This window comes from Gopherus flavomarginatus, chromosome 11 (assembly GCF_025201925.1).
Source record: "Gopherus flavomarginatus isolate rGopFla2 chromosome 11, rGopFla2.mat.asm, whole genome shotgun sequence".
In the NCBI taxonomy this organism is placed as follows: Eukaryota; Metazoa; Chordata; order Testudines; family Testudinidae; genus Gopherus; species Gopherus flavomarginatus.
In genome coordinates this window covers 2,000,053-2,013,846 of record NC_066627.1, presented here as the reverse complement: position 1 = coordinate 2,013,846, position 13,794 = coordinate 2,000,053, and the positions used below count along the sequence as shown (strand labels likewise).

Genomic DNA, 13,794 nt, shown 5'->3' with positions numbered 1-13,794 from the left:
TCCAGCCCCGCGGTGTGCTCCCGTGTTCCCCACACCCCTTCCAAGCAGGCATCCAGCCCCGTGGTGTGCTCTCGTGTTCCCCACACCCCCTCCAAGCAGGCATCCAGCCCCGCGGTGTGCTCCTGTGTTCCCCACACCCCTTTCAAGCAGGCATCCAGCCCCGCGGTGTGCTCCCGTGTTCCCCACACCCCTTTCAAGCAGGCATCCAGCCCCCCGCGGTGTGCTCCTGTGTTCCCCACACCCCTTTCAAGCAGGCATCCAGCCCCGCGGTGTGCTCCCGTGTTCCCCACACCCGTTCCAAGCAGGCATCCAGCCCCGCGGTGTCCTCCCGTGTTCCCCACACCCCTTCCAAGCAGGCATCCAGCCCCGCGGTGTGCTCCTGTGTTCCCCACACCCCTTCCAAGCAGGCATCCAGCCCCGCGGTGTGCTCCTGTGTTCCCCACACCCCTTCCAAGCAGGCATCCAGCCCCGCGGTGTGCTCCCGTGTTCCCCACCCCCCTTCCAAGCAGGCATCCAGCCCCGCGGTGTGCTCCCGTGTTCCCCACACCCCTTCCAAGCAGGCATCCAGCCCCGCGGTGTGCTCCCGTGTTCCCCACCCCCCTTCCAAGCAGGCATCCAGCCCCGCGGTGTGCTCCCGTGTTCCCCACACCCCGTCCAAGCAGGCATCCAGCCCCGCGGTGTGCTCCTTTGTTCCCCACACCTCTTCCAAGCAGGCATCCAGCCCCGTGGTGTGTTCCTGTGTTCCCCACACCCCTTCCAAGCAGGCATCCAGCCCCGCGGTGTGCTCCCATGTTCCCCACACCCCTTCCAAGCAGGCATCCAGCCCCGCGGTGTGCTCCCGTGTTCCCCACACCCCTTCCAAGCAGGCATCCAGCCCCGCGGTGTGCTCCCGTGTTCCCCACGCCCCCTCCAAGGAGGCATCCAGCCCCGCGGTGTGCTCCTGTGTTCCCCACCCCCCCTCCAAGCAGGCATCCAGCCCCGCGGTGTGCTCCCGTGTTCCCCACCCCCCTTCCAAGCAGGCATCCAGCCCCGCGGTGTGCTCCCGTGTTCCCCACCCCCCTTCCAAGCAGGCATCCAGCCCCGCGGTGTGCTCCCGTGTTCCCCACACCCCTTCCAAGCAGGCATCCAGCCCCGTGGTGTGCTCCCGTGTTCCCCACCCCCCCCTCCAAGCAGGCATCCAGCCCCGCGGTGTGCTCCTGTGTTCCTCACACCCCTTCCAAGCAGGCATCCAGACCTGCGGTGTGCTCCCGTGTTCCCCACCCCCCCTCCAAGCAGGCATCCAGCCCCGCGGTGTGCTCCTGTGTTCCCCACACCCCTTCCAAGCAGGCATCCAGCCCGCGGTGTGCTCCTGTGTTCCCCACCCCCCCTCGAAGCAGGCATCCAGCCCCGCGGTGTGCTCCCGTGTTCCCCACACCCCCTCCAAGGAGGCATCCAGCCCCGCGGTGTGCTCCTGTGTTCCCCACACCCCTTCCAAGCAGGCATCCAGACCTGCGGTGTGCTCCCGTGTTCCCCACCCCCCCCTCCAAGCAGGCATCCAGCCCCGCGGTGTGCTCCTGTGTTCCCCACACCCCTTCCAAGCAGGCATCCAGCCCCGCGGTGTGCTCCCGTGTTCCCCACACCCCTTCCAAGCAGGCATCCAGCCCCGCGGTGTGCTCCTGTGTTCCCCACATCCCTTTCAAGCAGGCATCCAGCCCCGCGGTGTGCTCCCGTGTTCCCCACACCCCTTCCAAGCAGGCATCCAGCCCCGCGGTGTGCTCCCGTGTTCCCCACACCCTTTCCAAGCAGGCATCCAGCCCCACGGTGTGCTCCTGTGTTCCCCACCCCCCCCCTCCAAGCAGGCATCCAGACCTGCGGTGTGCTCCCGTGTTCCCCACCCCCCCTCCAAGCAGGCATCCAGCCCCGCGGTGTGCTCCCGTGTTCCCCACACCCCTTTCAAGCAGGCATCCAGCCCCGCGGTGTGCTCCTGTGTTCCCCACACCCCTTTCAAGCAGGCATCCAGCCCCGCGGTGTGCTCCCATGTTCCCCACACCCCTTCCAAGCAGGCATCCAGCCCCGTGGTGTGCTCCCGTGTTCCCCACACCCCTTCCAAGCAGGCATCCAGCCCCGCGGTGTGCTTCTTTGTTCCCAACTCCCCTTCCAAGCAGGCATCCAGCCCCGCGGTGTGCTCCTGTGTTCCCCACACCCCTTCCAAGCAGGCATCGAGCCCCGTGGTGTGCTCCTGTGTTCCCCACACCCCTTCCAAGCAGGCATCCAGCCACGCGGTGTGCTCTGGTGTTCCCCGTCCCCCACTCCAAGCAGGCATCCAGCCCCGCGTTTCTTCCCCACCTCCCCCCCCGTCGCCAGCAGGACGGCATGAACGCGGACCAAAGAAGCCCCACCCCCCAAGCAGCTAGCTCACCACCTTCCAATTCACTACTGTCCCCTCTTCAGGACACCAGCTACCTCCTGTACCCATTGCTGATAAACCCCAGTGAACCGCTGGTCAATTCCCACTCCCAAGGGGAAATCGGGGCAAAACCACTCACTCCATTGCTCGCCATGACTTAGCTTGCCTGCCCTCTCTGTGTTATGTGAGGTATGTGAGAAGAATGCTACCAAAAGTCTAAAAAGTCCCTCACCAAGTGATAATAAACAATGTAGCCTCTGTGTATTACATGTTTCTATGTCTCGTTTTTCTAGTGACCTTGACTACTGCAGCCGGATCACCGGCCTCACATAGGTTGCAGAGCTTGAGACGGAATCCTAGAAAATCAAAAGAGAAATTGATGAAATCTGTTATGAGCCACTACAACAGAGAAAGTAGGAAGACAGAGGAATGGAGAGAGAAGACCTATGAATGGAGAAAGAGTGTACATGAATGGAGGCAAACAGAAAGCAGGAGAAAGGAATTGTCTGCCAAAAAAACCACAAAGCAGTTGATAAGCCTGCTGGCTCGCCAAACTGAGTCTTTCGAGTCTATTGTAGCCATGCAGACAAATATGTACCATGGTAACCCACAGCCCTCCCAAAGCCCTCTTCCTTGTTCCCCAGTATTTCCACAAAACAACTTTCTCCAGCAGCCAGTTCCTTATTATCCCCAGCTGCCCTCAACACCTGTAAGATCACCTACCAGCCCTGATAACTATAATTCTTACCCTGTTCACTCCACCTCCATTATTCTGCAGCATAGTAATCCTGAAGTGCAGCAGACATTGAATAGTGATTAAAATAGGACATATTAAAACCTGTAAATGTACAGTCCACCACCCTATCCCCTTGCCTGTTATGTACTGTATGTTGAATAAAGTTTTTTTTTCTATTTCTTTCACTACGTTTTATTGTTGCTGGAAGTGGTAAATATTATACACCAAGGTAAAGCAAAGCACATCAAATGCATCAAACATTACTGTTGGCTCTCAGCATCAAATTGCTCCCTTGAAGTATCTCTAATCCTTGAAGCCATTTCCTGGGCCTCCCTATTAGCCCTGCTCTCTGGCTGAGCAAACTCCTCCTCCAGGCATCGAACCTCAGAGGTCCATTCCTCACTGAATCTTTCACCCTTCCCTTCACAAATATTATGGAGGGTACAGCACGCGGATATAACAGCGGTGATGCTGCTTTCCACCAAATCTAGCTTCCCTTAAAGACAGCGCCAGCGAGCTTTCAAACGGCCAAAAGCACACTCCACAGTCATTCTGCACCGGCTCAGCCTGTAGTTGAACCGGTCCTTGCTCCTGTGAAGCTTCCCTGTATACGGTTTCATGAGCCAGGGCATTAAGGGGTAAGCGGGGTCTCCAAGGATCACAGTGGGCATTTCGACGTCCCCTACTGTGATCTTGCGGTCTGGGAAAAAAAGTCCCAGCCCTCAGCCTCCTGAACAGGGCACTGTTCCGAAAGATGCATGCATCGTGCACCTTTCCAGGCCATCCTGAGTAAATGTCAGTGAAACGCCCACGGTGATCCACAAGCGCTTGCAGAACCACGGAGAAATACCCCTTGCGATTAACGTACTCTGATGCCAGGTGGGGTGGGGACAGAATAGGAATATGCGTCCCATCTATTGCCCCTCCACAGTTAGGGAACCCCATTTCTGCAAAGCCGTCCACAATGTTCTGCACGTTCCCCAGAGTCACAGTTCTTCTTAGCAGGGTGCGATTAATGGCCCTGCAAACTTGCATCAGCACCATTCCAACGGTGGACTTTCCCACTCCAAACTGGTTCGCCACCGATCGGTAGCTGTCTGGAGTTGCCAGCTTCCAGATTGCAATAGCCACCCGCTTCTCAACTGGCAGGGCAGCTCTCAATCTCGTGTCCCTGCGCCGCAGGGTAGGGGCGAGCTCAGCACACAGTGCCATGAAAGTGGCTTTTCTCATCCGAAAGTTCTGCAGCCACTGCTCGTCATCCCAGGCTTGCAGGACGATTTGATCCCACCACTGAGTGCTGGTTTCCCGAGCCCAAAGGTGCCGGTCCACGGAGCTGAGCACGTCTGTTACTGCCACAAGCAATTTACTGTCTTCACAGTGAGGCGATTCAATATCATCGTCTGACTCCTCACTCTCACTCTCACTTTGCAGCTGAAGGAATAGCTCCACTGCCAAGCGTGATGTGCTGGCAACATTCATCAATAAGGTCGTCAGCTGCTCAGGATCCATTTATAACAAAAATAGCAGAAAAAGCGCTGTACAATCACAATGCTGCCACACTGCTCGGAATGTGTAACAAAGCACCACGGGGCATTCGAACAGGAAGCGGAAAGACAATCACACTTCCTTCCCCTTCCCACAAGCCACAGCGCCAAAATGGGACGAGGTGCTTTGTGGGATAGCTGCCCACAATGCACCACTCCCAACAGCCCTGCAAGTACTGTTAAATGTGGCCACACTGCAGTGCTGGTTGCTGTAAGTGTGGCCACTCTGCAGCGCTGGCCCTATACAGCTGTTCTAACACAGCTGTAACTACCAGCGCTGCAAAACCGTAAGTGTAGACATACCCTCACTCCTGTAGTCAGCTCGGGGGAAAATCTCTTTCTTAACTGTGAGCAAGTGACAGCCTCTGTCTGTGCTGCCCCAGGAGTTTTCATGGCTGCAGCCCTTTCCCGGGAGCCTGATGCACCCAGTCCATTCAGGAGCTGCTGAAAGTGAACCCAGAACCTTTGCAGTAGAGTTTTAGGGACTCTCCTGTTTTCTGAGTCGTCCACCGGACTCCACCAGCTCCACATCACACCGGACACCCGTGAACACCAAACATACCAGTAATGTGCCCAATGCATAGCACAATATAGACTGTAACTATTTATTGACATAACTCTAGGGAACAAGAATGCACTTCAGAGAGAGAGCAGAGAGCAAGAGAAGTAATCTCAATGGGGAGAGCATGATGGCAAATGGAGAGAAACAGACCCAGGGGCTTCAGAAAGGGGTGTAGTCTGGAAGAGTCTCTAGGCACCTTGGCTTCAAACAGGTGGCTTCCTCTCTGAATTTGCCTCATGGCTTGTTTGTGGTGCATACAGAGCAACTGGATGGGCTTGTGGTTAAAGCACTGGACTCAGTGTTGGTCTATACACACACCTGCAGGAAAATAATTGAATTTGTTTATTCACACCTTTGGAAACTAAGGCTTGAATTAGAGCACTTGAATGAAGGAATCCACACAGAGCCTGGCACGTCAACCTCAAAGGCTTAACATCAATATAGTGATTGGGGTGGAAAATTCATGGCAAAGGTGCAATTTGCAATGGGAAGTCACTTGGGAGCATAGGATCAGCCAGACTTAGAGTCTCAAATTGATAAAATTGTCAGGCCGGTGTTATGCCAGAGCTCAGACTATGTCCTGAAATCTCTGACTCTAAGAAAGTGACCTAAAGGAGTTAGGGACACTGATTTGATTATTATTATTATTATTATTATTATTATTATTATTATTATTATTTTGTAGTGCAGTTTGAACACCTAAACCTTAGGTCATCTGTCAATCCCTGCCTTTATTTATTGGGGCCTGACTATTAAAAATATTGAGGAAAATAAAGAAGCAGATAGGTGCTAAGTACCTAACTTCTATCGAAATCTATGGGAGTCAGGCATCCATCTGATTCTGAAAATCCCAAGAAGGGCCTGTCTGCTTTTTCTGTCACCTAAATACTTTGCCAAACTTGCCTTTAGGTCCAGATTTTTCAAGATGTTGAGACACTGATGTGCTCAGCATTGAAATCCAAAGTGATTTAGGAGACTGAATCTCACCTTCAAATATGTAGATACCCGGTAACATCTGGTCCCTAGTGCTGCCATTTGCCACCTGTAAAAAGGAGAGAATGATACTTCTCCCCATTGCAAGTGTCAAAGCCAGATTCAGGACTCACAGTTCGTCAGACCACTCTGTTTATTAGCAAAGTGCTCTGCTAATACACCCAGATAATGTGAGCACCATGCAAGACTCAAACTATCTAATTTATACAGATAAAAGGATGCAAACTGAACAAGATAACAAAAGGAAGCAGAACTGATAGGTTTACCTGGGCTAGACATGCACATCTTACTTCCTTACTAACTATTACTGGTCTCCTGTTAATGTCCCACCATTAGCTTGAGTGGACTCATTGTTTCATACTTCAATGTTTCTCTTCCTGAGAACTATATTTCAACGTTCCTTAGTTCTGCTTAAAGGAGCATACAGCATTTCTTTAATCCATTCTATTTTTACAATCTAATTCGTTCTACTTTCACAGGGTTTCGTGGATATGAGCAGGCATTAAAGTTACTTACAGGACTTACCCCTCCTGCCGGAGTCCTGAGGGGAGCGTGACCTCTTCTGGAAGGGGCATGGCCTCTCAAGATTTAAAGGACCAGGGGCACCAGCTATGGCTGGGAGACCCAGATCCTTTAAATCAACCAAGGGCTCCCAGCTGAAGAGGTAGGTGGGAGGCTCCTGGAGCTCAGGGGAAAATTAAAGGGACCGGGGCTCCGGCCGCCACGGGGAACCCCAGGTTTTGCGGGGCTGCGACCGAGATTTAAAGGCCAAGAGCTCCTGCCACTGCGGGGAGCCCCAAGCCCTTTAAATCCTGGCCCCAGCCCGGCCACCGGAGCAACGGGCGCGGGGGTTAAAGGGTTCTGGGCTGACTGCTGCTGCGGCAGTCCAGATCCCTTTAAATCCGGCCCCAGCCTGGCCGCTGGAGCTGCAGGCGGGGGGTTTAAAGGGCTCTGGGCTTCCAGCTGTGGCGGGGAGCCCAGAGCCCTTTAAATCCCCACAGCGAAAGACGGTGTGGTCTGGCATGGTGTACTGGCTCTTACCAGTATGCCGTACTGGCCTGTACTGGTTTACTTTCACCTCTGTGTGTATGTGTATGAATGTGTCACAAACAATGCAGCTGCAGCCTGCCACCGACCAGCAGCGACCCCAGCAACCGGAGAGCCAACAGGTGCCGCTGGACGGGGTCTGCCAAGGAGTAAGTAACCAAGGTAAAAACCACAGCCAGCCAACAAAGGAGGGAGCCAGGCGGGGGGGGGGGGGGGGCTAACTCAGAAGTGGATGAAGGACAACTGGAATAGCCTTCATGAAATGTACAAGATATTTAGAGAAAGTTTTGTCAATTTCAGCCTCTGCACTCTGCAGACAGGACAAAACAAAAAGATCTGAGATTGCACCCGATGTCCTAAGGACGTTTCAGGTGTTTAAATCAATATAGAAAGAGGGTAGATTGGAATGAAAACTACTATTTCTTTAAAAGGAGGCACAATAATTTCCCTGAATATTCAGTTTTCCCCTCTAATCCCTTTGCGGTTTTGTCTATGGGGGCTGTTTGCTTTCCCTGTAAATCTTTAGTTGCTTTAGCAAAATTGCTTTGCCCAAAATAAACCCTAATCATCATGACACATCTTTCCACCATGGTCTCCATTTTTTTGTGTTTTTTTTAAACAGTAATATTTCAAGGAGGATCTGCAAGCAGTGTGGACATCACAACCATGATCCTCTGCCGGGGAAGGGAATGGGATACATTTAAACTTGGAAATGGTTCCTGATTTTGATTGTTTACGAGATCCCCTCATCCCAGGGACAGAAAAGAACTGCCCCTGACATGGTCACCCACACCCAACAACAACTGGGAGTGAAATTAACAAGGATGCCAGAAATGGCTCCTAACTCTGGGCACTGAACTGCACAGGGAACAGCTGAGTTTAAACTGTTCTTTTGCAGGCAGCAGCTGCAGGCATCTCAGCCAGTCTACTGCAAGCTAGAGCCTAGAGGAGACCCCCTGCTGAGGGGAGGGGGGAGGAATGGGGAGGAATGCAGAGCCTTGTCTGCAGCCTGGCTGGAGGAGAGGGAGGGAGGAGCCGAGTAACCAATGTGACAGTGAGTTTTCCTCTTCCACCTGCTTTTATTAGCTTTGGATTTAAGCTGCGCAGCCAAATTCTTGTATTTGTTGTGTATATTAGTAGGAGAGATCCTCTCATCCCCGGGGGCAGGCAAGGACTGCCCCTGCCATGGTCAAACACATCCTCCCCTTGACTCCCTCCCCCCAGCTCCTGTGAATGAAATTAACAAGGATGCCAGAAACCTAGCCCTGGAGGCTGAACCATCAGGGAACAACTGAGTTTAAACTATTCTTATGCAAGGAGCAGGCTTCTCTCTCCCTCTCTCAGTCAGTCTCCTTTTCTTACCGGTCCTCCGTACTGGCGCATACCAGCTTACTTTCACCTCTGGATATGAGGATAAATTCGTGTTTGAGGTGCTGCAGTGCTGGATTGGTGGGGATAGTGTAACTATCCAGCTAGAAAAAGTGGATTCAGCCCTTGAGGCTGAGTTCAGACTGGTGAATTTCCACCTGTCATGTCACTGATAGAAAAGGTTTCAGTCCAATATTGTTTGTGTTACAATAGCACCAAGAGTACCCAGCTGAGTTTAAGGCCTCGTGCCTGTGAGACCATGCTGTACACAAAACTCTTACAGCCTATAGCTGAGATTTTTTTCAAAAATGTCTAGTGCATGAAAAGCGACTTTAATCCTTGTAAGGCCTGATGCAAAAGCCCTTTACAACTCAGTGGATGCCACCCCACTGAGTACAACATCATTTGTGCCATGCCCTGTGTTCATAAACCTGATGCTGGAAACTTTTTGTCTGTTGCGCAAAATATCAATGTAAATGTCTTCACCAGTTTGCAATGGAGTTATCTCTAAATCGGAGCTAATTATGGTGCAGAGGATGCTTCCCTTATAGGGTGGTCAATTCTGATTGATGCTGAAATCTCTCAGAGCAATCAGATTAGTAGAAGAGCCCTGGGCAGATTCCTAGATAAGGATAAAATACCAAATCTGACTAATTATAGTGAGACTATTGGCAGGATTGAGGAATGAAGGAATGAAGGGTTTTGTCCAATATTAGTGAGATCATGGACCTTCGCCTGTCAAAGACTCAATGTCATTTTTGCATGATCAACAACAGGCTGAGCTGGTGCAGAATGACTGTGGAGTGTGCTTTTGGCCATTTAAAGGGCCGCTGGTGCTCGCTTTATGGGAAGCTGGACCTGGCTGATGACAACATCCCCGCAGTTATAGCAGTGTGCTGTACCCTCCATAACATTTGTGAAGGGAAGAGTGAAAGATTCACTCAGGCATGGAACTCAGAGGTTCAACACCTGGAGGTTGAATTTGAACAGCCAGAGAGCAGGGCTATTGGAGGGGCCCAGCACGGGGCTGCAAGGATCAGGGATGCCTTGAGGGAGCAATTTGAGGCTGAAAGCTACCAGTAAAGTCTGAGGTCCTGCGTGGGAGTGAAGTGCAGTGGTTCCAATGTTAGTAGGAATCAGTGTTTGCTACACTGACTTGCAGTGCCTGGTGCTTTCCTGGGCTAAGGTATCTTCTACTTTATGCAATAATAAAGAATGTTTTCAAAGCCAAAAAATCCATTTGTTGAAAAGAAAATTCATTTATTGAAAAGAACCACAACTGCTTGGGAAACAGAAAGGACATGACACATCTGTGCTGTGTGGAATGAGGGAAGGGGGTGGGATGGGGAATGGTACAATCATACATTTGTGTATGTCCTCTTCTCATATTCAGCCGTCAGCTCTAGAGTGCTGTGCAATGAGTGCTGCACTTCAGGCTGGCTAATTCATGGTGATGGAGGTTGAGTGCAGTGGATAAGGGTCGTAGTTTGCAGGTCTGAGTGGTGACGCTACAGGTGTTGGAGGCAGTTGGTGGTGATAAGAACCCGGATGTTGGGGAAAGTGGGTTGGATGTGACATGGGGGCACAAGGGAAAGAGTTGTGGGACAAGAGCTGCGGAGGGAGAGGGGGCGAGCATGGTAGTGCCCTGCCTTCATGGCTATGAGCGCCTGGACCGAGTTCGCTTGGTGCTCCATGATGCTTACCAGCCACTCCGTGCTTTTCTGCCAGAGCACCGTGCTTTTCTGCCAGCACTCCTCATTCTGCTGGTGAATTCTCCTTTCACTCTCCCTCCACTCCTGTGCTTTTAGATTCTCATTAAGGGACTGCTGCATTACTTCATGCAGCATGTCTTCTTTGCATCTACGTGGCCTCTTTCCAATTCTTAGTAGCCTCTCGACTGGTGATAACACAGACAACTGATGTTTCAAGGTTGCATCTGTAAAGGCAAAATGCAGCTCTTAACAGAGGCAGCATTGTTCACATCGGACAGAGCAATGATTCCCCCATACTTAAGGTCAAGCACATTCTACACTATAACATAATTTGCCCATCCCAAAGCAAGTGCACATAACCCACAGAAGCCCCAAAATGGTGAGTAAGCACAGGGTGAAGGGGGATTGATTGTTTCACAGCCGTACTATCCTCTGGGTTTCTGTGCCATGGGGAGAGCCAACAGTGGCAGGTGGCCCCTATACTGAACACTGTCTCCACATTTTTCACAGGATGAGTTCACCCGGGAAGATATCACGCGCTGAGCGTGACTTGGGAAGCAAGGGAGGATCTTCTACTGCAATGTGGCTTCCGCCCTGGCCCATGTGTGGCTTGCCTGTGTGCAGCAATGGTCCCCCTGCCCCTCACGGCACAGTGGCCTGGATGCGTTAGCCTGACTGGGACAAGGAGCACAGTGGCTCTCCCAAGAAACCTGCACAAGCGCATTGCCCAAGTTCTACAAGAGACCTTTGAAGAGATCACTGAGGCCTATTACCGCGATGTGAGAGAGCACATCAAAACCCTATTCCACATCTAGGCATGCATGCAGCCCTAACCTTCCTCACCCCAAGAGCCCACACTGAACAACTTCCTTCCCAAAATAAAAGACGCTTACCAGGCACCTCCTCTGGTGTTTGTTCTTCCCCAAGCACTAGACACCGTGACTGGCTACCTTCCTCCTGGTTTGAGAACAGCTCCCGGTTGCATGCATCTAGGGATGCCAGGCTGGCTGCCTCCTCCTCAGCACCCTCACTCTCGCTTTCCTCCTCCTCCCGCCTTGTTGCACTGGGCTCTGAAGTGTCCACGGTGGTACTTGGAGTGGAGGTCGGGTCACCCCCAAGTATTGTGTCCAGCTCTTTGTAGAAATGGCAGGTTGTGGGGGCAGCACCAGAGCAGCTGTTTGCCTCGTGGGCTTTGTGGCAAGCATTCTGCAGCTCCTTCACTTTAATCCTGCATTGCAGTGCATCTCGGTCATGGCTCCTTTCCATCATGGCCCTTGATATCTGCCCGAAGGCTTCGTAATTCCTCTGGCTGAAGCCCAGCTGGGACTGGACAGTTTTCTCCCCCGAGATACTGATGAGGTCCAGCACCTCACCATTGCTCCAAGCTGGGATTCACTTGGTGTGTGGAGACATGGTCACCTGGAAAGACGCACTGAGAGCACTCCACGCCTGGCTGAGCAAACAGGAAGGGGATTTTCAAAATTCCCAGAGAATTTAAAGGGTGGGTCTGATGGTTGGTCACCTGAGGGCAGGGCAGTAGCATTCAAACTGATGACCAGAGTGGCTAGAACAGGCTTTGTGGGACACTTCTGGAGGCCAATCAGAGCACATTAATAGACCCGGGCATCCACACCGGCTCTGTGGTGCTCCAGTGGGGGTGTAGCAAGTGTTATTCCTCTCGCCGAGGTGGAGAACCAGGAGCACTCCAGCCTTGGAGTCCCAGCGCTCTACGTGCCTTGCCAGTGTGGACGCGTCCTGAGTTAGAGAGCCCGGGCTGCTTTATGTGCTCCACCTCACAAGTGCAGCCAAGCTGCAGCTGGGACTTTCTCTCCTGGCCGCCGCGGGAGGTTCTTGTCTGAGCTCACTGTGTCCCGCACAGTGATACCAGGCGGTGTCCTCGGGCTTCAGGTCGGTCAGTTGCAGATACAGCAGGTTATTGGATTGTCTCCCGAGATGGTGAATCAGCCTTGGACGAGCTGGCGGAGTTTACAGTACTGCCAGCCCAGTAGCTTACATGAGAGATACACTACAGGCAACTGCCAGGAGCCTGATGGGCCCAGCTCATCGCGTCCTCTCCAACGGTGAACCCTGAGGCTTTGCAGGAGAGGCAGACAGTCTCCTGGCTTTTTCACATCCCCACCTGATTCCCCAGCACCTGGGACAGGACACCTGGGAATACAGACAGGTTACAAACACATTGGTATTAGAATCAATAACTCAATATACTGCAGGGTATTCAGGGGAAAACATATCTTGCAGAGCTGCTACAATGAAAACTAAGTGAGTGCAAACTCTCATGTTCCCAGGGGCTGGAGGGGAAAGTTCCCAGGGGACTGGTTGGCAACTGCACAGACCCAGGGGCTGTGGATTGCGGGTACACCTGGGCAGAGGGAGACACAGATTTAAAAAGGAAACTCCCACCCTTATTTGCATATTCCCCTTCTTATAAGAGACACGAACCCTGTCCCTGAATGCTCGGAGGTATTGGGCCTGGGGCTCTAGGAGAGGAGTCGGACTGGTGATAACTCAGTGAGTGCGGGGCCATCGGACCACACAGCCGCTGGTGAGAAACCGCTCCCATCCCTCCAGGTGTAAGGGCCGAGCTACGGTCTGCTCCAGGGACTAGAAAGACTAGAGCCTTTGGCAGAGTTTGGATGAGGTCTTTGGAGAGGAGGCTATTCGGTCAGCGAGCAGGGCAGCCTCGGGTAAAAACCTGTTTTGTATTGATGCCAGAGGGGTTCGGAACCTAGCGGTGCTTTCACAATGTATTAGAGTTACAGTGGCAGTGGGTGATTTGTCAAAGGAAAGTAAGACCGTTAGTGCCCAGTTCCCAACACATTGCAACAGAGTTTCTAACACCCAGAACAATTAGGCACTGTGGAAAATCCAGGTCCTGGTTATTACACCTAGAACAGTTGATCCCCAAATAGTCCTCTGCTGAGCTGCGCATTTTCACTTCAGTGTCTGCTAAGGGCCACACTGGAACATGTTAAAGTCAAGAAGCCCCCGTTGTTATGGACACATGGTCATGTCTGTGTGGATACAGCGATCTGAAACCTGAGGACAGATCTGTTCCTCGCTCTGGTTGCAGCTCCCGTTCCCGTGCCCAGGGCCGGATTGTCTGGGGAAGTGCTGCCCCCGCGCGGCGCATGGCGGAAGGGCGGTTCTGCCGCTCGGGTTTTTGTACGAGCCCTGTCGGGGTTCCCCGCACTGTGTCTCGCACAGTAATAGCGGGCGGTGTCCTCGGGCTTCAGGCCGGTCATGTCCAGGTACAACAGGCTGCTGGGGTCATCTCTGGAGACGGTGAATCGCCCTTTTACCGAGTCACTGTAGTATGTGCTGGTGCTGTAAATGCTGGCGATCCACTCCAGCCCCTTCCCGGGAGCCTGCCGGACCCAGCCCATCCAGTAGCTGCTGAAGGTGAACCCGGAGGCTTTGCAGGAGAG

General features: G+C 52.7%; 1 gene segment (V, D, J or C); it reads right to left on the bottom strand.

Moving 5' to 3' along the window:
• Nucleotides 1–13,794, bottom strand: part of LOC127031886 (Ig heavy chain V region 3-like) — a 46,949-nt gene that overhangs the window by 32,874 nt on the left and 281 nt on the right.